Below are 24,664 nucleotides of genomic sequence, written 5' to 3'. Positions count from 1 at the left end.
CTGATTTATCCCCTCTAGGATTTTATTTTTATGGTCTCCATATCTCTGCTCAAAGGGTCTGCCTGATAAAGCATACTGTCTGCCTTTACCACTAAAGACTTTAAATATCAAAGGGTTCAAGGTGGCTGACTAGAGACACCCCAAACTTACCTCCTCCACAATGAAGAACCAAAATTGTGAATGAATAATCTAATCACACTTTGAAGAAAGCATATAAGAAAAAACACTGGAATTCATCAGAGAAATGACAGTAAACACTGGAGGCCTATAAGAAGAGGGAAGCAAGGCAGCCAGTCTGGACAGGGTTGGCTAAGAGCTTGAAGAGGTTCCCAAGTGCAGTGAATCCATGAGAAACTCCCCTAGTGGTCCTTTTTCCCATCGAGGATTACTGCATACCTAGCCAGGAGAAACCAAGACACTTGCCCGTCTTGTGGCTAATATAGGAAGCTGCCTGGAGTCCATGCAATGGCATTGCCCCAGAGACAGAGCTTATGTTGGGTCACACGCACCACCTCAGACCCAAGAAGCTGCATCACAGTGCCATTTTGAGAGCCCAGATCCCATCAAACTGCATCCTACCTGAGGCTCAATAGCTTCTGCCTCTTCACATCTGTCGAGTCCTGCTGACATCCCTGAGTCTACCAGAGGGCTGCAGAAACATGATGCAAATTGGGCCCAGTGAGGTGGCGGGTCCCTGACATGCACTCTGGAGAATAGATGGTGTAGCACACTGAGGAGAAAAGGAGCCAAAACATGTGCTCTGCAGAGCCTGATCGGCACCCGCTGAGGCTGGACCACTGACAGCAGCCCCGCCTGTCCAGCAGCACGGATGATGTGTACATGCCTGCACCTGGAGGGCTACTGCCACCTGAGCACACCAGCCAGGAGTATGCATGCTTCCCCATCCTGTTGATTGCCATAGGCACACATGCACACCATAAGCGGGGCTGAACAATAGGCCCAAAATGCCTGCCACTGCTGGTGCCCAAGCATGCAATCTGGACACCTGAAGATGTCTTTGCCCCACTCACCATAGCCTGTACTCATGCACATCACTGGGGCAGCCTGAGAACTGCCCACCGTGGCCTGACTACCTGGGGAGTTAGGATCACCCTTCTCCATCAGTCACTCGGCATATATGCACACAAACAGAGGGACTGACAACAGGATCAGAACACCTGCCACAAGCTATTCTACATAGCTATAGTAACCAAAGCAGCATGGCATTGGTATAAAAACAGACATATAGGCCAACGAAACAGAACAGAGAGACTGAAAATAAATCTACATATTTACAGCCAGCTGATTTTCAACAAAACCACCAAAGATATATATGGGGGAAAGATACACCCTTCAATAAATGGTGCTAGAAAAATTGGCTATTTATAGACCCCTGTCTCTCACTATATACAAAAATCAACTCGAGGTGTATGAAAAGTATTAAACATAAACCTCAAAGCTATTAAATTACTAGGATAAAACATAAACACACCAGGACATTTGTCTAGGCAAAGATTTTATGGGTAAAAACTCAAAAGCACAGGCAATAAAAACAAAAATAAATGGAACCATACAAAATAAAAAAAAAAAAAACTTCCTGCACGATGAAGCCAACGATCCACAGGGTGAAGAGACAGGGTTGAAGTTTGCTTCCTGCTTAGTTTGGGCTTCCCCACCAGTGCCTTTGTGCAATAGAGAATCTATCTCTTGCAGCCCTCCAAGCTCTATTCCACTCTCAATTTTATTCGACATTTGCAGAGTGATGGAGGCGGGGGAGTAGAGGAAGGAGGTGTTCTATGATGTTCTTATTAAGCTATGATTTAGGCAGACATTGTGAACCTGAGTCTTGGGTACCCCTGCTCCTTCTCCAGAGGCGAAGCTGGGACTAGCACATATTCCCACTCATCCCTCAGGGCCCTCCTTCTGTACTTTGTTCCCTTCTCCCTGCATAATACAGTTTCTGTTCCTTTGAGATGATACAGAAGATGAGTCTGGCAGGGTTACTGCAGTGGCTTTTGATCTCCTGCTCCAGCCAGTGTCATGGGGCAAGTTTTTCTAGGCCTCTTCCTAGTTTTCCCTGAGAGTGCCTGATTGAGTTCTTACAGAAATATCCTGCAAGAGGATGTGAGCCTCTACACACACATATGTCTGCAGCTCCCAGGGACTTCACAGTTACACCCAGCCTTCAGAAGTTGATTACAATTTTTTAGCTGAGTTTTCTTATTGGCTTATGTGGAGTTTGGCCACTTCTTTGCAAGCGCCTGTCTCTCCCCAGATTTCAGGGTAGTGTTTGCCCTGCAACCCCAGTTCTTTCCTGGGTTCAAGAAAAGTGTTTAATTTTTACCTTGTCAGTTTCTTTAGGGTGGGTGTGATAGTCTTTTCAGCTCTCTTCATCTTCAAGCTGAAATCAGAAGTCTTTTTCTACAAAGAGGCAATCTGACCCACCTGTATAACATATCTCATAAAAGAATGAAAAGTGTACGTTAAAAGGCCTATAAGTTAAAAAAAAAAACAAAAAAACTAGTTTCCAGTTCCTGCTATGTAATTAACTTAACCAGGAGTGTGAATTCAAGCAAGGAAAAGGTACTAATAAGAATTATTACACCAGGCTTGGCGCCTATAGCACAGTGGTCACGGCACCAGCCACATACACCCAAGTTGGTGGGTTCCAACCTGGCCCCGGGCCAGCTAAACAACAATGACACCTGCAACAAAAATAGTCAGGCGTTATGGTGGATGCCTGTAGTCCCAGCTACTTGGAAGGGTGAAGCAAGAGAATCGCTTGAGCCCAGAGTTTGAGGTTGCTATGAGCTGGGATGCCATAGCACCCTACCAAGGGTGACATAGTAAAACTCTGTCTCAAAAAAAAAAAAAAAAAAGAATTATTACACCAATCACAGCAAAAGTATCAGATGATAGGACTACATGAAAATGATCTGAAAAGCAAAAAAGCTATGCTTAAAATGTAGGTATAAACTTATATTTTATTGTTTAGTCAAAGGTTATATGGTTTAAGAAAATATTCACATCAGTTCAGCAACATTTAATGGGCCCCTACTATCTGCCAAACCAGTGACTTTTTAGTCTAACAGAGGAGACAAAAATGTGTCTAATTTCATTTCATCATTTAATTAAAAGTATCTGAAACTAACATCTGTCTATTTTATTTTCAGAAGCATAATAGCACCACAATATACAAACATGAAAATAAATTTGTGCAGTAACAATATTTCACATTGGGATCCTGTTTTAAATTAGAATAATATGCTGACTGATTTTCTATAAAAATGTCACCTCAATTACAACTTTAATAAATAAGCAAAAATTTATTACAGCTAAAAAAGTTTACTCTTTAAACAAAAAATTGTATCTGAGATACTATAGTAGCATGCTTTCAAGAGTTAAAACTTGTTATTGCCAAAACGATTTCATTAATACTTTATTTTCAAATGTAAACAGCATTTTTATGTATTATTTAGGTAGCTCATTAAATGAGTTACTCTTTCCTCTGGCAGGTCGTTTATTATTGAGGGATCCCTAAAATTGAACAGTTGGATGTGAAAACACGTGTTCAAAGTTGAGACAGAAATGGCAAATGGCCACATTCTTAAGATCATGTAATTGAGTGAAATAGGGAATTCAATACTTCAGCAGATGACAAGTTCAAGGATGACGCCTGTTTTAGCAAAAGCTAAGTTGGAACACATGAAACCATCTGATTTTGAGTTTTCATGTGAATCATTTTGGAGCACAAGGATTAATGAATGTATGAGAATGTGTCCTTGGATTAGGATGCATTCCTACAGTATGAGAGTAAGAAATATGAGAAATATTAAAAAGAAAACAAATACGGCATTGTTAATTTCTTACTATGTGACTAAAAGACTTGAAGCAAAGAACCTGAATGATTTTCACTGGTGAGTTACTCTCCCACAATGTACCTGCGTGCAAAATACAACTATAAACATTATATGATTCCGTTCAGAATGAAAAATATTCACAAGCTACCATCAAATTTGGCTCAGTCCCTTTTGTACACTGCTAGATGTGTCTTCTGGAACTAATGAGATTAAAAACTCAAATCTGTTCATGCTTTGAGCTAAACAGAATTATCTAAAAACACAGATGTAAATAAAATGTGAGCCACACAATTTGAAAGCATTTGGATAGTTAAAAAATGAGGTTAAACCAAATGTGTAATTTAAAACCCAGCTGGTATATGGAAAAACTCTATCTTCAGCTTAGGTGAATTATTATTTCATCAAACATAACAATAGATGAGCTAAATGGTCAAAATAAATCATTCAGATCCAGCTCTCTTTATAACAAAGACAAGTCAAAAGTCTGCAGGGACTGCAAACTTTTTTATGGTTCAGGGTCGATCTGAACAAGGGTACCAGCTGTTCTATTAGATAATGTCTTGGATAAAGTCACTCTTGAATGAAAAATTTCGCACTTTGGAATCATAATGCATCACTACCCAAACGAAAAAATAAAAAAATCTAAAATGATGACAAATATCTGAGATAGTCCAGAAACAAATTCTTTTCCATGACCAAATTTATTTTCCAAGCTGGGAAAGAAATTATTAACATTTTTCCAAACTCCATGCTTTTGTAACAGTTTAGAAATTAAAAATATAGTGTTCATATGATGAGACCACGTAATGCAACTGCAAGAGCAGTTTATCTACAATGATCTGACCTTCCACTTTAAAGAGAAACAAATATGAATGAACAGCTATTTTTAACTTTCAGACCTACTTGGATAAATTAGGGAGATTGAAGTTAGACAAAAATTGATACAGGAATTGTTTCTTGTTCCTTTCCTCTAAAGGGTCATTTGTTCATCTTTTAAATGCCTATCAATTGCTAATGAGAGGAAAAGGAAATTGTACTTATTCCTGATAGAAACAAAGGCGGAAGTGTTGATAAGTGAATTCTGACCATAGCTGCCCATATGGTGATAAGGAGATTTAAGAAATATATTTTAATTTTGTAGCCAAAACATTATTGCCGATTTAAAAGGTCAGCTGTACAAATGAGTGGTTATTTTCTTTTTTTTTTTTTATATTGCAGATTTTTTTTTTTAAGTGGCACAATATCATGAAATAATTTACTAAACTTCCTTCATCAGGTCAAAATGAATTGCGGGAATTGAGTAGCACTGTTGAAGATCTGCTAATAGTAAATCATGTCTTTATTCCAACTGTGGCTTCACAATGATTTGACTTATGCTGGGATCCTGTCCTAGACAATTTCAAATCAAACATGAGAATATTCGTTTCTTGCAACCAAGACAACTCATACCACAATGTGATATGCATGGCTGCTACTCAGTGATAGCCAAGCAAGATTTTTTAAGTTGTAAGCAGTTAGTGTTCTTTTTCAAGGCAGATGTTTTCCAGATTTACTATTGTCACTCGTTAAAAAAGTAAGAAGGCTATGTGAGTTATGATAATGTGAGGTATAATATTATATATGCTGTCTCATCCACAAAATCCATGGAATTTCTCTGTTAATTCTTTCCTTTCCTTGCTTTATTTGGTTCAGTATGACTATTTTTCCATTAGTGTATAAATATTTATTATGTCTCTCTGATAAAATGTACTCACACAAAGAAAATACATGGAAAGTTGACAAAGTCGAATTAGAGGGAGCTATTTTAGTTCAGAGGACTCATTACACGACATTTAATAATTGTGTTACTTTAAGGTAATTATGAAGGGAAACCGTTTTATTGTGTGTATTACATGAAATTGATTTAGCACATTTACTTGAATTTGGGGAAGCAATTTGTGTATTTTGGAGGAATTCATGGCACAGTACAAATATTACCCAAGGAATATTTCTGTTAAGAGAATAAGTGGAGGCCTTACCGTATCCATACACCACTGGAGTAAACACAGTCTAAATCAGGCGTCCTCAAACTTTTTAAACAGGGGACCAATTCACTGTCCCTCAGACCGTTGGAGGGCCAGACTATAGTTTAAAAAAAACACTATAAACAAATTCCTATGCACACTGCACATATCTTATTTTGAAGTAAAAAACAAAATGGGAACAAATACAATTCACACTGCTTCATGTGGCCCGCGGGCCGCAGTTTGAGGACGCCTGGTCTAAATGGCTTGATAATGATCACTTAATGAGATAAAACAAAATCTAATTTTTTTCCTTTCTAGAAATTTATAATAGTTTAATGCCTGAATTATCACAAAAATAAAATATTAACATATCAGTGAGTAAATTAGTGTTATGTTCTGCCTAATACATGCCTTCTTAATTTCACCTAAATTAATCGTAAAATCTGAAGACAATGAGATTTGTAATACCTTGATTAATCTATTGTGGATCAAATCGGTATTACCATAAATTTTTAAATTAATAATTTATTGTCTTTCTTTCTCTTGTTTCATGCAAATATTTGAGTTGAAACATCTTTACCAGATGGGATCTCAATAGCTACCATTAAAATATACAGGTTTTTCCTTTAAACATATCGAATCTATAGCGGTCGTCACTGGGGAGATGGATTGTATTTTCCCATAGCAGAGCCTGGTATCTGAGCAGGGCTCCCAGCTGGCCAGCTGCTCAAGGCAGAATTTGCAACCCACATTCCAGATTGCCTCAGTATTGCAACATGAGATAACTTAAAGAAGTAAAAACATAAATACCTTAAGAGACAATCAAAGAAAATAAAAGGATGACAATTTTACAAAACTTTCAGAAACATATAAAAGATACTAATTTTCTCAAACAACTGAAAAAATGATGACAAGATCCATGTACCACTATTCGGGACAATTTTTACCAAGTTTATCCAAAACACTGAACAGAATATCAAGCTTTATACTACAGAAAACTGATAATTTATTAACAACACCACTTGCATATAATTTTCAGCAGTAGCATGTAGGAATTCATATGCCAAGTGCAAACTGTCAGACTTGGCTGTGGATGTAACAATAATGGTTTCCAGAGTCTAGTAATTCTGAGTATTGTGCACGTCTCTTGTTTTTCCCATTATGTTAGGACCATACAATTTATTTTCATTCCAAGCAGCTAGCATGTACTGCCAATTTATTATGAGTACAAGGACATGGAGGAGGGCTTATGGCTCAAGAGGAAGAGACTTCACAAACGTAATTGCTGAGATTTCAACACAGATGGATTGTGGAACTCTCAACTGGATTTATCTGTGTTTAGTCCGCGGCAAGGGCAATAGTGAACTGAGAAACCCCATTCTGAAAGAGAACTGCAGTCTTACAGAAAGATGTTGGCTATATTACTTTTTGATGACAATATTCCTCTACAAGTAAATGATTCTGACCCCAGGCAGATTGATAGCATTTGGAACAATCTGAAAATTATTCACAGCAAAAATGTTATCTCTGGAACAGGGAAGAGGCAGCTAGAGTTCATGAATTTCCTTCTGACCACCCAAAATGCCTCCATACGGTGACGGTTAACAAATGGAGACAAAATCTCAGCACATTTAGTAATTCATTACAATTGAGAGGGACTCTACTCTTGAACAAAGGAAACTTACATAATATGTCTAGGGTGCGTCATACAGATTATTCCACGTGATTCTCAAAACTCTAAGAGAAAGCTTTTATTATCCCCCCCTTTCCTAAACTGGGCTAAGTAATCCCAGCAAAGGAACAACGAAGCCCTTCCTAGACAGGTTTGTCTAATCCAGGGGTGGAGAATCTTTTCATGTTGGAAGGCCACAGTAATTTAGCTGGAATCAAATAAGGACACAGTCTAGAAACTTCAATTAGATATACTTAAAAATTTATGCTACTTTGTAAAAAACATCTAACTACTGTGTACTTAATAATTTGAAAAAAATTAAAACTATTTGTTAATTTAAAAAATAACCTTTTAATTAAGTCTCATTTGTTTATTTTTTTGTTGTTGCAATTGCCACGGAAATCTTCTTCATAAAAATCTTTGCCCAGGCCTGTATCTTCAAGTGATTTTTCCACACTTTTTTTGAGGATTTTTATTGTTTCATTCCTTAAATTTAAATTTTTTATCCATCTTGAGTTGGGTTTTGTAAGTGGTGAGAGGTGGGTCCAGGTTCAGTTTTTTTACATGTGGTTATCCAGTTCTCCCAACACCATTTATTGAATAGAGATTCTTTTCCCCACTGTACATTCTTGTTTGGTTTATCAGATATCAGGTGGCTGTAAGATGTTAGTTTCATCTCATGGTTTTGTATTCGGTTCCAAATGTTAATGCCTCTACTCAGCCATTAAAAAAGATGGAAACTTTATATATTTTGTATTAACCTGGATGGAGGTGGAACACACTCTTTTTAGTAAAGCATCACAAGAATGGAGAAGAAAATATATATATATATATATTTTTTTTTTTTCATCACACTGGTTAACATAGCCTTTCTGGCTTTTTCTTAGTTATTGTTTTAAGACATTTATATCCTACATTTAGTAAGTTTCATGTGTACCCTTGTGAGATGCACTGTAGGTGTGGTCCAACCAATTACCCTAATTGTATACAAAACCAGCGCATGGTACCCCATGATTGCATTAATGTCCACAGCTATGGTTTAATAAAAAATAATAATGATTAAAAAAAGAATGGAGAAGCAAGAATCCGATGTGCTGTAGTATGAAGTCAGTAGATGAGCTAATACAATGGGGTGGGATAGGGGAATGAAGGAGCAGGGAGAAGGGATCAGGAGGGGAATGGGGGATCACGGTGTACAGCCCACGTGTTGGGTGCCAGACACAATTACAAGAGGGACTTTAACAAATGCAATCAGTGTAACATAATTCTTTGTATTCCCAATGAGTCCCAAAAATTTAAAAAAAAAAACCTTTTAATGAGTGTTGTTTCTGCTTTTTGTTGGAAAGTATTTGAATACAGTAGAACCTCTATATGTTGACCACCCAAGAGACTGTAACAAACTAGTCAACATATGGAGGGGGTCAGCATTAGGATATAGGCCTACTATGCTCATACGAACATGTGTTGCAAGACTGGTCTATGAAAATTAGGTCAATGTGAGAAGGTGGTCAGTGTAGGAAGGTGGCCAACTACGGAGGTTCCACTGTGTTTGGTTGAGAATGGAGGTACACGGTTTCAACTGATCCTCTAGATGGGTATCAATTATCTGTGACCTTATAGGTGTCTTAATTTGGGTTAGGTTTCCAGCAATAAGTGAATGAAAAGCAAGATAGCATTTGGGGGGCATGTGGCCAAAAGCATAGGTACTCTACTACATTTTTCCATATTTCTTTTTTTTTCCTCTTTCAAATAATCTACCTTTTTTTCATTTTTCCATATTTCAATTGGATCTTTTTTAACATCAAACAATGACTTTAAAATATCATTTACTGAGAGCTCAATCAACTCCATCTGTAGTTCTTTAGGTGCCTTGGTGACATCAACTAGAAATGCTAATGCTAATTTGCAGTGTGATGTCTGATTCCTAAAGTCAGTGAAACTTTCCTTGTATTCTCCAATAGGTCTATAGCAGCTGCCTATTCTTCAAATGAACCAAATAAATCCTGCTTATCAATGACCTTTGCTAACCTGAGAAAATGTCCATTAAAAAAATGGAGACTTTACATCCTTCGTATTAACCTGGATGGAAGCAGAAGACATTATTCTTAGTAACGCATCACAAGAATGGAGAAGCATGAATCCTATGTACTCAATTTTGATATGAGGACAATTAATGACAATTAAGGTTATGGGGGGGAGGAAAAGCAGAAAGAGGGACAGAGGGTGGGGGGTGGGGCCTTGGTGTGTGTCACACTTTATGGGGGCAAGACATGATTGCAAGAGGGACTTTACCTAACAATTGCAATCAGTGTAACCTGGCTTATTGTACCCTCAATGAATCCCCAACAATAAAAAAAAAAAAAAAGAAATTGTCTTTTAAAGAAGAAATGTTCTGAAAAAAGATATAATTTTTCAAAATGCTTGGATTTTTTTTTGCTACATGTAATATACAGACTTAGTTTTACCCTACAAAGAAATATTCAAGTCATTTTGATTTGACATGATATCACACAAAAATATTGCATTAGTATAGAAATCCTCTTTCAATAATCTACATCATTGATTCTGTTCTTCATAAAATTTAACTTACTTGTTCTCATAGAGATAAAATTTTGGCTAACACCTGTCTCCCCCAATAGCCACTACACTTTAGAATAATACGGTAAATCCACACCAAATACCTCATCCTTCAACTTCAACATGTTACAAAATTGATGATTCTGTTACGTTGCTCACATATAGTTAGTTGCTCACATATAGTTAATTATACTTACAACTCGTTGCAAAGCGTCACTTAAAATAGTATCACTAGCACAGAGATTTTACTGATGGAAGATACAATGAAGAAAAAATGAGAGTATCTGGATTTGTTAGTACTTTTTTTAATCCATACAATAAACATTTTATACTTTCCTGTCATGGAAGGTGGATCATCTGTACATACATTCACTAAATTTACCAAATTCAGTCCAACTTCATGACATTTGTCTTGAAAGTTGTTGAAGATATCTATTCCCCATGTTCTGTTCACAAGAGTGCCCAAAAGGAATAACTCTTCCTAGCAAAGAAAATCTATTATGACCTGTATGAAGTATAAAACCTGTGCTGAGTTGGTAGTTTCAGTTGATTCATCCAAAGTCATTCATCCAAAGTTATTCATCCAAATTTCTTTTTGTGTGAAGTATTGCATCAAGTTGTTCTGTTAAGCAGAAGGCGAATTCAAGCTGCCATTCAGTTATGGTTCCCCTTGAAGGAGGCAACTGTTTGTACTTTGGAATGTTATAGGGGTCTAAGCATCTTACAACTTCGACAATTTCTACATCACTGAATGGCTTTGCCTTTTTCCTGAGTATATAAGCTACTTTCTAATTTGTTTGTGTGGCATTGTTTCCAGGTATTATTGTTTCCTGAAAGAATTATCTTTGCATTTTCTTTTCATCTTTTGATCTCTATAATACAACCTTTCATATCTCTCCCTCTAATTTAAAATATTTTTGGTTCTTGTAAGTGTTATAATGCTGATGAGCATGTAATTTCTTTAATGTTGATATTACCGTATAATGAAGCAAGCAAATCATCTTATCTTTAGCAGAAACAAGGTAATATTGCAACTCACAATGCTCATTAAAAAAAAAAATCTGTTTTCTTCCTTCAGTGTTCTCTTGGTCTTCTTTGACATGATGGGCTGTTAAGCCAACATTAAAAAATACTGTCAAACTGTGGAACTATTCACAAATTCCACTTCAAACAGAAACAAGGTGGGCCACTGTCCAAAGCTGATAACAGACTGGTGTGGTTTAGCATCACTTTACTCTGGGCTGGCTCTGTTCCCTAGCCAACTCATTCCTCACGATGACAACATGGCCAACCACGGCCCTCAGTCTATCTCATACCATCTCAGCTACAAACTCTCCAGTAAAGGGAGTTTTCATTTCCAGGAGGACTAATAAAAGGGTGCCCACCCACTATCCTTGGAAGTAGGTCAGCTCCACCTTTACTGACAGTGACAGTTCCCGATAGACCCTCAGGTACTGTTTCCATCATAATAACTGGAGGGTAAATACTACACAGAAGTAAATGAGGCTTCAAAGCACGGTGAGAAAGAAACATGGACTTCTTCTTTACTCAATTTAAATCATGCTTGTGACTTGATTTTACCTTATCTAAATCATAGGTATAATTTAATATATACAGAATTTTACAATATAATTTTATATTTACAAAATTATGATCATCTCCTCTACATCCACTCTGCTGTCCCCTCTCTGGTTTGAGGGGCAGGTGATAATCTGGTGACAGCCTCACTACTTGATAGGATCACAGGGTGCTGCTTACTTCGTTGTGACCTCTCGGTCTTTTTGATGTTCTGGTGCCCTTGCACCAAGACCTCTCTCCTACCCTGGTGCAGCCTTTGCACTGCCTACCTCTGAGCACTGATCCACCTTGCAAGGGCCTGCTCCACTCAGTGGAGAGGCTTACTATTCTATGTTCCAGTTCCTCCTGCCTCCCAGAAATTGTCCTTGAATTTGCAGTAGATGGACAGGAAGGTTACATGGCACAGTCAACTGACTTTGCAGATACAGAGGTTTTATTTGGTCTAGGAGGGAGGGACCCATTTTTGGCCTCAAATCTAAACCACATTCTTCTATCTATGTTTCTCGGATGCCTAAATTCTTCTATTGGCTACATCTTTGCCAGAAAGTTGATACTCTTAGCCCCCACTTAACTGGTAATGCTGCTTTATAGGTTAGAATGTGGCAGGGAGGAGAGGTTAAGTTTTAGCTCTTGGATATCTTTACCAGTCATTTCCAAAGTACTTTAACATGCAATTTTATCATTTCTTTCTCTAAATCATCTTGTGATAACTTCCAAGGAAGAGACTATAATTCAATTAAAGCCAAAGAAGTGGGGATTCAGAAAAGTCAAGTGACTTATTCATGGTCTAGTTAGTGGCAGAATGAGATGAGCCTCAAATCAATGAACACTGGGGACAGAATCTCAAAATCAGAGGTACACTGACATTCTCCAGCTTCAAAATGTAACCAGAAGGAAAATTCATCCCTTCCAGGCACGGTGGCTCACACCTGTAATCCTAACACTCCAGAAGGCCGAGGCAAGTGGATCACCAGTTCAAGACCACCCTGAGCAAAAGCAAGACCCTGTCTCTACCAAAAAAAAAAAAACCTAGCTGGATGTTGTGGCAGTCGCCTTTAGTCCCAGCTACTCAGAATTGAGTAGGATTGATTGAGCCCAAGAGTTTGAGGTTGCCGGGAGCTCCAATGCCACAGCACTTAAACACAGAGTAATAGAGTAAAAGTCTGTCTCAAAAAAAAAAAAAAAAAAACACAAAAAGGGAAAGGAAGATTCATCCAGCAGTTACCAGCTATCCTTTGTACTCTTCTGGCAAAAAAAAAAAAAAAATTTTTTCTGAAAACTTAAGAGCTTTAATCTTTAATCCCTAGGTAACATACAGAGTATAGGCACAAAGAAAACCATGCAACTAGCAAATTACTATAATGTCAGGTGCACGATTTAATTTCTAAGCTGCTGTAGCATTACGATCATAAAGATCACAAACACATCCCAGCTAGTTTTTTTTTATTTTTTAGTAGAGACAGGTTCTTGCTTTTGCTCAGGGTGGTCTTGATGTGTGATGCTTTATACAAGTAGATCTGAGTGAAGACTGTGGTGCTATATGCCTTGGTGAATATGTATAACTGTGCTGCTTCTGTTGTTTTTAAGGACCTCACTGGACAGGATATCAGATATCACTAGAGATAATGCATGCCTTAAAGCCTGCCAAATTGAGAGAGGCTGTGCACCTGCATCCAGCCGTCCACCCAAGCAGCCGTTCTGGGCAGCTGTCAGGGTTCCCACCCTCCCCCACATTAACTGGGAGCTTCACATCACATGGAGAATACACGTCTGCTCATGTGCAAACAAGGTGACACAGTAAATAGGCAAACCTTGGCAATCTATACCTCCAATACTAAACCAAAAAATTCTAAACTCTGTGAAGTAAATTGATTAAATATTTTTGAAAATGATAGCTTAACGTATTTTAGGTAGAGGTCAAATATTTCAAAAGAAAACTTTCATTCACAATCTCAGTATTTTAAATTAGTATACGAACATATTTCTTCAAAAGGAGTAAAGATAGTGAAGAGGAGGAAGAAATAACTGATGCCTATTTTGTGTGTGCCCTATATCTCATACTAGGAAGTGGTGAGGGCTACAAAAATAATAAAAATAGAAATAAAGAAAAGAAAAAGAATTTCACCTAACATTCCTTGGTTCTATAGATAGTTTTTCCCCTTCACTGTGTGTGAGAGAGAAATCAAAAAAGAAAAAGTCAGAGAGAGAGAGGAACAATGATCACTTTGTTCTGTGTTTATAGACAAATGAAGTGCCAATAAAAATAAAGCTATTAATAATTTCTTAGTTCCTGGTTCACAACCAGGATATAGAAGGAATGAGAGAGTTCTGGAATTCTGGGAGAATAGCAGCAAAAATTTAATCACATGCCCAGTCCATAGTGAGTGCTTATAATGTCATCGCTTAAAGAATTAAATTAACTAGATCCATCACAGAATTTATCAACTGATAAATATGTGCTAAAATGACTATTCCTACTTGGTCACAGTGGGAGACTTGTGCTTGTATGTTGAAACCACTAAAGAAATTGTGTGATGAAAATGTGTTAAACGGTCTATGAAACTAGGGTATGGTGCCCCATGATCACATTAATGTACACAGCTATGATTTAATAAAAAATAAAAGTAAATAAATAAATACTTAACAATTAAAAAAGAAATAAGAATAAAGGAATGAAATGAAATATATTCTATTTATTTTTATTCAGCTAGAAACAGTTTTACAGAAGGATTACAGAATAACAACATGTCATCATCTTGGATACAAATAGTTAAACTCACCCTTCCCTCTAAGCAGAGTTCCTTTTTGCGTATGGGAAAAAAAGCCTTTCAGACAGGGCCTTCCCTAAGCCAGATTCTCTCAAGGTAATGATTCAGCCTCTGCCATGGAAAGATTAGCCACAAAGAAGCTAATGAGGAAGATGGAGAGATAGTGTGTGTGTCACACTTTATGGGGGCAAGACATGATTGCAAGAGGGACTTTACCTAACAATTGCAATCAGTGTAACTGGCTTATTGTACCCTCAATGAATCCCCAACAATAAAAAAAAAAAAAAGAATATATCTGCATGGGAATGTGGTTTACCTAGGAAGATGTAGTAGATAAACAATGTGAATATTATCTTGCTGAATTTCAGTAGTTTAGCTGCTCACTTGTTCCTTCCCTCTGCCCTGATGTTTCCACCAATGGAACTTGGAAACTTCAGAAAAGATGGAATATGAAACTCCTTGACATACGTGGAACCTCTTAACATCCTTCCTACACATGAATAAGAGAATCAGCACTTAATTTATTGCCTTTCTACTCAGACCTCACATTTCATAAAAGATATATCAAGATTTAGTGCGAGAGGATGACAACAGCAAAAATGGCATAGAACTTCCAAAAATTCCTGTCTCCATAAAAGCAATGAGAAAACTCACAATAATTGTCAGAATCAATATTTTCAAAATTCTAGAAATTAACCAAAGACCTCTCTGCAATATGAATAATATTTTTCAAGAAAAACAGCTGAATCTCAGTAAGAACAGTGACCTCTGTGGTTAACTTTCCTCCTTTCCAGCTCCACAGTAGCCTTGAAAACTGACAACTCTGGAAAAAGCCCAAGTGCCCATCAATCCATGAATGGATTAATAAACTATGGTATATGTACACCATGGAATATTATGCAGCCTTAAAGAAAGATGGAGACTTTACCTCTTTCATGTTTACATGGATGGAGCTGGAACATATTCTTCTTAGTAAAGTATCTCAAGAATGGAAGAAAAAGTATCCAATGTACTCAGCCCTACTATGAAACTAATTTATGGCTTTCACATGAAAGCTATAACCCAGATGTAACCTAAGAATAGGCGGAAGGGAGAAAGGGAGGGGAGGGAGGGGGAAGGTGGGCAGAGGGAGGGCGATTGGTGGGATTACCATCTTACAAGGGTATATGTGAAACTTAGTAAATGTAGAATGCAAATGTCTTAACACAATAACTAAGAAAATGCCAGGAAAGCTATGTTAACCAGTGTGATGAAAATGTGTCAAACGGTCTATAAAACCCGTGTATGGTGCCCCATGATCGCATTAATGTACACAGCTATGATTTAATAAAAAAATTAAATTAAATTAAATTAAAAAAAAAAAGAAAAGAAAACTGACAGCTCATAATCACAATGAAAACCAGCAGCCCAGTAGCTACTGGAGGCAGCTAATGGGATGAAGATCCTTCATTTCAAGACAGTCATCATTATGTGACTAGTGTATTAATTTCCTGAAGATATACCATAAAGCTGTGTCTATTTAACCTCAGAGCTCCCTCAGAGCAAGAAGTTTTTTCCCTGGAGATATCTGTCAAAAACAATTGCAAGCAATGGTTTAACTTCGCATCTGCCTAAGGTTGGGTAAAGCAATGGGATAAATGAAACTTTATTTTTTTTGTTTTTTTTATTAAATCATAACGTTGTACACTTATGCATTTATGAGGTTCAGGGTACTGCTTCGATATACAATGTGAAATGCTTACATTGAACTAAGTAACACATCCATCACAATTACACTCATTTCATCATAGTTTTGAAACGTACCATTGCATCATGCACATTAGGTGAGGTCCCTTATCCCCCCTCCCCTCTCCTCTCTCTTCTGTTCCCTTCTACTTTCTGGACTATGGTTATGTTTTGGCATTCATATGAGTGTGTAGGTGGTTATATATTGATTTCATAGTAGTATTGTGTACATTGGATACTTTTTTTCCCCATTCTTGAGATACTTTACTAGGAAGAATATGTTCCAGCTCAATCTAGGTAAACATAAAAGATGTGAAGTCTCCATCTTTTTTTATGGCTGCATAGACCACAATTTGTTAATCCATTCATAGGTTGATGGGCACCTGGGCTTTTTCCATGACTTGGCTATTATGAATTGGGCTGCAATAAACATTCTGGTGCAAATGTCTTTGTTGTAAAATGATTTTTGATCATCTGGGTATATACCTAGTAGAGGAATTGAAGGATCAAACAGTAAGTTTACTTTTAGTTCCTTGAGTGTTCTCCAAACTTCTTTCCAAAAAGGTCGTATTAGCTTGCATTCCCACTAGCAGTGTAAAAGCATTCCCTTCTCTCCACATCCACGCCAACATCTGTAGTTTTGGGATTTTGTGATGTGCGCTAATCTTACTGGAGTTAGATTATATCTCAAAGTGGTTTTGATTTGCATTTCTCTGATGATTTAGGATGATGAGCATTTTTTCATGTGTTTGTAGGCCATGTGCCTGTCTTCATCAGAGAAATTTCTGTTCAAGTCTCTTGCTCACATAGAAATGGAGTTATTTATTCTTTTCTTATTGATTAGTTTGAGTTCTCTATAGATTCTAGTTATCAGACCTTTGTCAGAAGCATAACCTGCAAAAATCTTCTCCCATTCTGAAGGTTGTCTGTTTGCTTTACTTACTGTGCTCTTGGCTGTACAAAAGCTTTTTAGTTTGATCAGAACCCAGTAATGCATTTTTGGTGTTGCTTCAATTGCCCAGAGGTTCCCCTCATAAAATATTCTCCCAGGCCAACTTCTTCAAGTGTCTTCCCTGAACTTTCTTCTAGTATTTTTATAGTTTCATGTCTTAAGTTTAAATCTTTTATCTAGTGAGAATCAATTGTTGTTAATGGTGAAAAGTGGGGGTCCAGTTTCAGTCTTCTACAGGTTGCCAGCCAGTTCACCCAGCACCATTTGTTAAATAGGGAGTCTTTCCCCCACTGAATATTTTTGATAGGCTTGTCAAAGATCAAATGACAATTAGTAGCTGGATTCATCTCTTGGTTCTCTATTCTGTTCCATAAATCTACCACTCTGTTTTTGTGCCAGTATCATGCTGTTTTGATCACTACAGATTTATAGTATAGCCTGAAGTCTGGTAATGTGATACCTCCTGATTTGTTCTTATTTCTGAGTAATATATTTGCTATTCAAGGTTTTTTCTGATTCCATATAAAATGAAGTACTATTTTTTTCAAGTTCTCTAAAGTATGACAATGATGCTTTAATAGGGATTGCATTAAATTTGTAGATTGCTTTGGGTAGGAAGAACATTTTAACAATGTTGATTCTTCCCAGCCATAAGCATGGTATGTTTTTCCATTTGTTAACATCTTCATCTATTTCTTTTCTCAGAGTTTCATAGTTCTCCTTCTAGAGATCTTTCACATCCTTTGTTAGGTAAATTCCCAGATATTTCATCTTCTTTGGCACTACTGTAAAAGGAATAGAATCTTTGACTATATTTTCAGCTTGACTATTGTTGGCATATATAAAAGCTACTGATTTGTATGTATTGATTTTGTATCCTGAGAGATGCTGCTGTATTCCTCGATCACTTCTAAGAGTTTTGAAGTTGAGTCCCTGGGATTTTCCAGGTATAAGATCATATCATTAGTGAAGAGTGAGAGTTTGATCTCTTCTGACCTTATTTGGATACCCTTGATCACCTTCCCTTGCCTGTGATGGCTAAGACTTCCATTACTATGTTGAATAGCAATGGAGACAGTGGGCATCCTTGCCTCATTCCTAATCTGAGTGAAAATGTTTTCAATTTTATACCGTTCAATATGATATTGGCTGTGGGTTTGCTACAGATGGCCTCTACTAGTTTAAGAAATGTCCCTTCTATGCCTATTTTCTTAAGAATTCTGATCACGAAAGGATGCTGGATATTATCAAAGGCTTTTTCTGCATCAATTCAGAGAATCATATGGTCTTTGTTTTTCTATTTTATCAATGTGATGTATTCTATTTATAGATTTGCAAATGTTGAACCAACCCTGTAACCCAGAATAAAACCAACTTGATCATGGTGTATAATTTTTTTTGGATGTGTTAAATTCTGTTTGCTAAGATCTTATTGAATATTTTTGCATCAATATTCATTAATGATATGGGTCTATAATTTTCTTTCTTTGTTGGATCCTTTCCTGGTTTGGGTATCAGGGTGATATTTGCTTCGTAGAAAGTGTTGGGAAGTATTCCTTCTTTTTCTATGCTTTGGAAAATGTTGTAAATATAGGTACTAGCTCCTCATGAAAGGTTTGATAGAATTTGGATGTGAAGCCGAGCCATCTGGTCCTGGACTTTTCCTTTTTGGGAGATTTGGTATTGTTGATGCTATTTCAGTGGTTGATATAGGTCTACCCAAGATTTCTAATTCTTTCTGGTTGAGTCTAGGAAGGTGGCGTGCTTCCAGGTATTGGTTGATTTCCTTTGGATTTTCATATTTCTGGGAATAGAGATTTTTGTAGTAATTATTGAGGATTTTTTGAATTTCTGAAGTGTCTGTTGTTATTTCTCCTTTATCACTTCTGATAGAGGATATCAGAGATTTTACTTTTCTATTTCTGGTTAGGTTGGCCAAAGGTTTATCAATTTTGTTAATCTTTTCAAAAAATCAACTTTTTGTTTCATTGATCTTCTGAATGATTCTTTTGTTTACAATTTCATTTAATTCTGCCCTAATTTTGGTTATTTCTTTTCTTTGGAGTTGCACTGTTCTTCCTTTTCCAGTTGCTTGAGATGATCCATTAAGTTGTCGGCTTCTTCCCTTTCTGTTTTCTTGATGAAGGCTTCCAATGCTATAAATTTCTCTCTTACGACTGCCTTTGCAGTATCCCACAGGTTTTAATAATGTGTCATTATCATTTTGTTTGAAAATTTGGTGATTTCCTCCTTAATCTCATCTTTGACCCAGCTATCATTCAGCCTAAGATTATTTAGCTTCCATGACTTTGTTTGACTATGAAGATTCCCATTGCTGTTGAGTTCAACTTTTATTGCATGGTGGTCCGTGAGCATACAAGGAATAATTTCTATACTTTTAAATTTGCTCAGGTTAGATCTGTATCCTAGGATATGATCTATTTTGGAGGATGACCCATAGGCTGATGAGAAGAATGTATATTCAGTTTTATTAGGGTGAAATGTTCTGTAGACATCAATAAAGTCCATTTGTTCTAGGGTCAGGTTTAAGTCTAATATTTCTTTGTTTAGTTTCTTCCTGGAGGATCTATCCAAAACTGTCAAAGGGGTGTTAAAATCTCCAACTATTATAGTGTAGGAAGATATCAAGTTGTTCATATCCATTAGGGTCTGCTTTATGAATTGAGGAGCATTCTGGTAGGGTGCATAAGTGTTAATTCTCAAAATCTCTTCATGTTGGGTGTTTCCATTGACAAACATGTAGTGACTCCCTCGACAAACATGTAGTGACCTTCCTTATCTTTCTTTATCTTTGTTGGTGTGAAGCCAATTGTATCTGCTACTAAAATTGCAACCCCTGCTTTTTTTTCTGGTTTCCATTTGCCTGTACTATACAAGTCCGTCCCTTCATCCTGAGTCTATTTTTATCCTTTAAGGTAAGGTGAGATTCTTTATATACAGCAGATATCCAGTCTGAGTTTATGTATCTGGTCAGCCAGCCTGTGCCTCTTAAGAGGACAATTTAAACCATTCACATTAATTGAGAGAATTGATAAGCCTGGTTGTGTTTTGGGTGTCATGATTTTCAGATGTCCAGTGGACATTTTTAATCCTTTCACCAACTTGTAGAAGTTGGGTTTTGTTCAAGAATTTCTGGGTGCATTTACTTTGGAGGTAGAGCATTGCTCTGGTCGTTGTGAGGACGGGGCTGAGAATATCCTGGATAGCTGGTTTAGTTATGGCGAATTTCTTCACCAGGTCTATGTCATTAAAGTATTTGGTTTCTCCATCACAAATGAAACTCACTTAGCTGGATACAGGATCCTAGGCTGGAAGTTGTTTTGTTTTAGGAGACTGAAGGTCAATGACCATCTTCTTCTGGTTTGAAACATTTTGACTGAGAGATCTGCAGTCATTCTGATGTTTCTCTCTTTGTGGGTGATGCTTTTATGTCTGGCTGCTTACAGAATTTTCTTCTTCATCTTAACTTTGGCAAAGTTAATCACAATGTGTCTAGAAGATGCTTTATTTGGATTGAGTCTTGCTGGGGCTCTGAAAATGTCTGCTATCTTAAGTAATGTATCTCTTGCAATGCTTGGGAAATTCTCCTCCAAAATATCTTTGAGTAGAGCATCTGTACCTTTAGGGCCATCTGCTTCTCCTTTGGGAATTCCTATAAGATGATTGGTTGATCTTTTAGAGTGATCCTACAACTCTCTCAGGGAATGATCAGTTTTTGTTCTTCATTTGTCTGCCTCTTTGACTGTTTGGGAATGTTCAAAAGCTTTGTCTTCAATTTCATAGATCCTTTCTTCTGCCCGGTCAACTCTGTTACTGAGGGATTCTACTGTATTTTGGAGCTCCTCGACTGACTTTTTCATTTCCTTGAGCTCTGCTATCTCTTTTCTCATTATGTACATATCTTTGGTGACTTGGGCTTTGAATTAATTTCTTGAGCAACTTTAGAACTACTCTTTGGAATTCAATTTCTATCTTTTCTTTCATTCTATCTTATTTGCAATCCATATTCTGAATTCAATTTCTGACATTGCTGCCATTTGTCCATGAATGGCATCTTCAGTTGTATCTCCTTTGTCATTTCTTGAGGGGGTTGATCTACTCTGGTTATTCATGTTGCCAGAGTTCTTCTGTTGGGTCCAGACCAACGTTTGGTTATTAGAACTGGTACACTGAGATTGAATTGGGGTTCCCAAGAGGTAGAGACAGCCCCTTACCAAAGCGCTAGACTTTGTCATTGTGGCTTATCTCCTACAACCTTACAAAGACCCCTTTCAGAGTTTTAGCCAGAGACTCTGAGGACCTACTTGGTGAGATAGTGCAAGCTAGCTTTGTTTTGATATCAGCCAACCTCTACCCTATCCTAAGAAACCACAGTATTAGGTTTAAATCTCAACTGTGAAGAGATACAAACAGCTGCTGTGCCCAGCCCCAACCCTTCACTTCTCTTCTGCTACAGAACTTCAAATGTCAATCTCAGAATGTCCCTGAGTGGACAGCCACAGACACAGGTTCCAACCAAATTGTCTCAGGCAGTGCAAATCCTGTCCAACAGAGAAGGATTCAAGGTTTTCCAACAACAGCACAATTGGAGCCGGGGATCCACACTCCCACCCACCAGACTCAGTCCACACTGTTGTCTACTTCTCTGCTCACAGGCCACCCACCAGTCTCAGTCTACACACAGCTAGCCTCTGCTTGCCAGACCAGTTGGAGTCAGGGGACCACGCCCCCACCTGCCAGTCTTAGTCCATTGCCTGGCAAGCCTGTTTGCTGGCTCTGTTAGAGTCAAGGCACTACACTCCTCCCGCAGGTCTGTCCTCACCTGGTAAGCCTCTGCTCACCAGCCCCACTGGAGATAGTGGACCACACCCTAGCCCTCAGGTCTTGGTTCATACCCAGTAAGCCACTGCTCAAGGGTTCTGTTGGAATCAGGGGCCCAAGCCCTTGCTGTCAGGTTGCAATCCATGCCCATCAAGCCTCTGCTCGCAGGCCCAGCAAGGGTTAGGGACCAGCCCTGTCTGCCAAACTCAGTCCACATGGGGCAACCGCTCTCCCGCTATGGGTGCTATCAGAGTCAGGGGTTCTGCACCCTGTCCCGCCAAATACAGCCTGAACCAAGGGTCAACACTACCACTGGCCAGGCATAGTCATAACCAGGAGACTGCTCCTCCTCCTACTGAGTGTCCCTTTCTTCCCACACCCTCTTCCTTCCCCGTTAGTCACAGATTCTGTGCTGATGGTTGGCGATCCACACTATGCCCAGATCTCTCAGGACAAGATCAAACACTCTGTGCTCTGCTGGGGGCAGAACTTCAGACCACCATGTGAGGGGAATGGATGGACTGGGCATTTGGAGTTGTGGGGGAAAATATGTTGTTCAATTTTATGCCTAGAGGGGTGGTGTCTAGGTTCTTAAGTGGGACCTCCTTGGAGAAAGAGACCTGGAGTTTAGCAGCTCTCTGGAGCAAGGTAAAATGAGAGGTCTTTTGTTCCCTGCTCATTCACAGACAGCCTTCAGCAGGCCCCCTGCTTGGGGCAGGGGTCTCCCATCCTCTAGTCGATAGGCTTTGTACCTGTAATTTGTTTTCTTGAATGTTCTTCCTTGGAGTTACAGCTTGCGGAACTTCTTTCTCGGCTCAGCTCACTGTCTTTAGTTTCATAGAATCCGATTCCATCCAGTTTTCTTCCTCTGCTCAGGAGCCTCTTCCAAGGGTTGCTCCCAGTAGGCCATCTTCCTAGAATTCCTAAAATTTTAAAGGTCAAACCTGGGAAATGATATTTCCATGGGGTCTCTGAAAAGCTGTAATATCCTCCTAGGAATTAAGAAAGCCACAAGCATGTGTAGGGCTTCACACAGCACCAGGCTGTGCACATGCTTAGGAAAGAGCTGAAGGCCCTAAACTCTCAACTCTGGCTTATGTCAAGGTTGTATGCAAGGACAAAGTGAAGGCTAAGGCAGAATTGTAAACTGGCTAAATATTAAAGCTGTGCCTTAAAATACACAGACACACCCTTATTGAACACTGGGAGACTTACTTGTTCCAGGCACTTAAGGAAATCTCTCTCCAATTATCAGCTGACTACCAAGATAACTAAGTAGAAACTCAGGTGTCCACAACTGTAATAGAATATAGACCTTACAGAATTAGTTTAGCAAACAAAAACAAGCAACAGCAAATCTTAGAGAAGAAAGAGAATCTGATTTTCAGAGTTGACACAGTACATTATTTTAATATAATACAATAATTCTACAAAAAACATGCAAAACACCAGAAAGCATGGCCCATATATGGGTTAGGGAGTATGGGTCAACTAATAGGAAACTATCCCTAGGGAAGGCCAAACATTGAAATTGCTAGAAAAATAGTTTAAATTACCTGGTTTAAATATGTTCAGACAACATTTAGAGAAAGAATGAAGGGAAAGTATGAATAGGAATGTTAATAAAGAGATATAAATCATAAATTATAATAAAGAACCTAACAGAAATTCGAAAGTTCAAAAATACAATGACTTAGCTGAAAATTACACTAAAGAATTTTCAGTAGCAGATTTCAACATGCAGAAGAATCAGCAAACATGAAGATAGAGGAATTGAAAGTATTCAATCTTAAGAACTTAAATAAAAATGAATGAAGGATTATGAAGAGACTCAGAAACTTGTAGGATACAATCAAGAATATCATAGGCATTATGGGAATCCCAAAAGAAAAGGAGACAGAGAAAGGGGTAGAATGTATAAGGAAATAATAGTTGAAACTTGCCCAAATTTTATGAAGAACATAAATCCATACATTCCAGAAGCTCAACAAATTATGGTAGGATAAACTCAGATGTCTACACTGAGACACATGGAAATCAAAGAAGAAGACAAAGAAGGAGTCTTCAAGGTAACAAGGGAGAAATAATTCCTCCCTAAAAGAAATCCTCAATAAGATTAACAACTGATTTTTAATCAAAGCATGGAAGTCATGAGACAGTGGGATAACATTCAAATTGTTGAAAGGAAGTATTATATACCCAGCAAACATATCCTTCAAACATTAAAGAAAATTAAAACATTTTCATATTAAAACTTAAAAAAGTTAGGAGAATTTGTAAACAGTAAACCTGCCCTACAAGATAACGTAAAGGGAATATTTCAGTCTAAAAAAGAAAAAAACACTTTACAGTAACTCTCAACCTAAGTCCAGATTAAAAGTAAAAGAGAACTAGTAAAGAAAATCAACATACATAAATATAAAAGATGGTAAGTGTTTTTGGTTTTGATTTTTTACTAACTCTATTTCCTCATATTGGATATAAAAGACAGCTATATAAAGCAATAAATTTAAGTCTGTGCTGATGAGTTACAATGTATAAAGATGTAACTTGTGTGATAATAACAGAACAAAGAAGAGGAAAGGAAGAGTTCTATGGCACCAAAATTTTTGTATAATATTGAAACTAAGTTGGAATTAATCTGAAATACAGTTATATAATTAAGATATTAACTGTTATTCCTA

The 24,664-nt window shown here is 37.7% G+C and overlaps 1 long non-coding RNA gene across 1 annotated transcript in view; it reads right to left on the bottom strand.

The window, feature by feature from the left end:
- LOC128564016 (uncharacterized) overlaps window positions 1-22,889 on the bottom strand; it is a 28,402-nt gene extending 5,513 nt beyond the window's left edge. The window contains exons 1-2 of the long non-coding RNA XR_008373944.1: window positions 22,733-22,889; window positions 2,345-2,445 (exon numbers count right to left, since the gene is read on the bottom strand). This is a non-coding gene — a long non-coding RNA (uncharacterized LOC128564016). The remainder of the gene's footprint in view (window positions 1-2,344; window positions 2,446-22,732) is intronic.
- Window positions 22,890-24,664: the final 1,775 nt, after the last annotated feature.

This window comes from Nycticebus coucang, chromosome 13 (assembly GCF_027406575.1).
Source record: "Nycticebus coucang isolate mNycCou1 chromosome 13, mNycCou1.pri, whole genome shotgun sequence".
In the NCBI taxonomy this organism is placed as follows: domain Eukaryota; kingdom Metazoa; phylum Chordata; class Mammalia; order Primates; family Lorisidae; genus Nycticebus; species Nycticebus coucang.
This window is presented reverse-complemented; position numbering and strand designations above follow the sequence as displayed.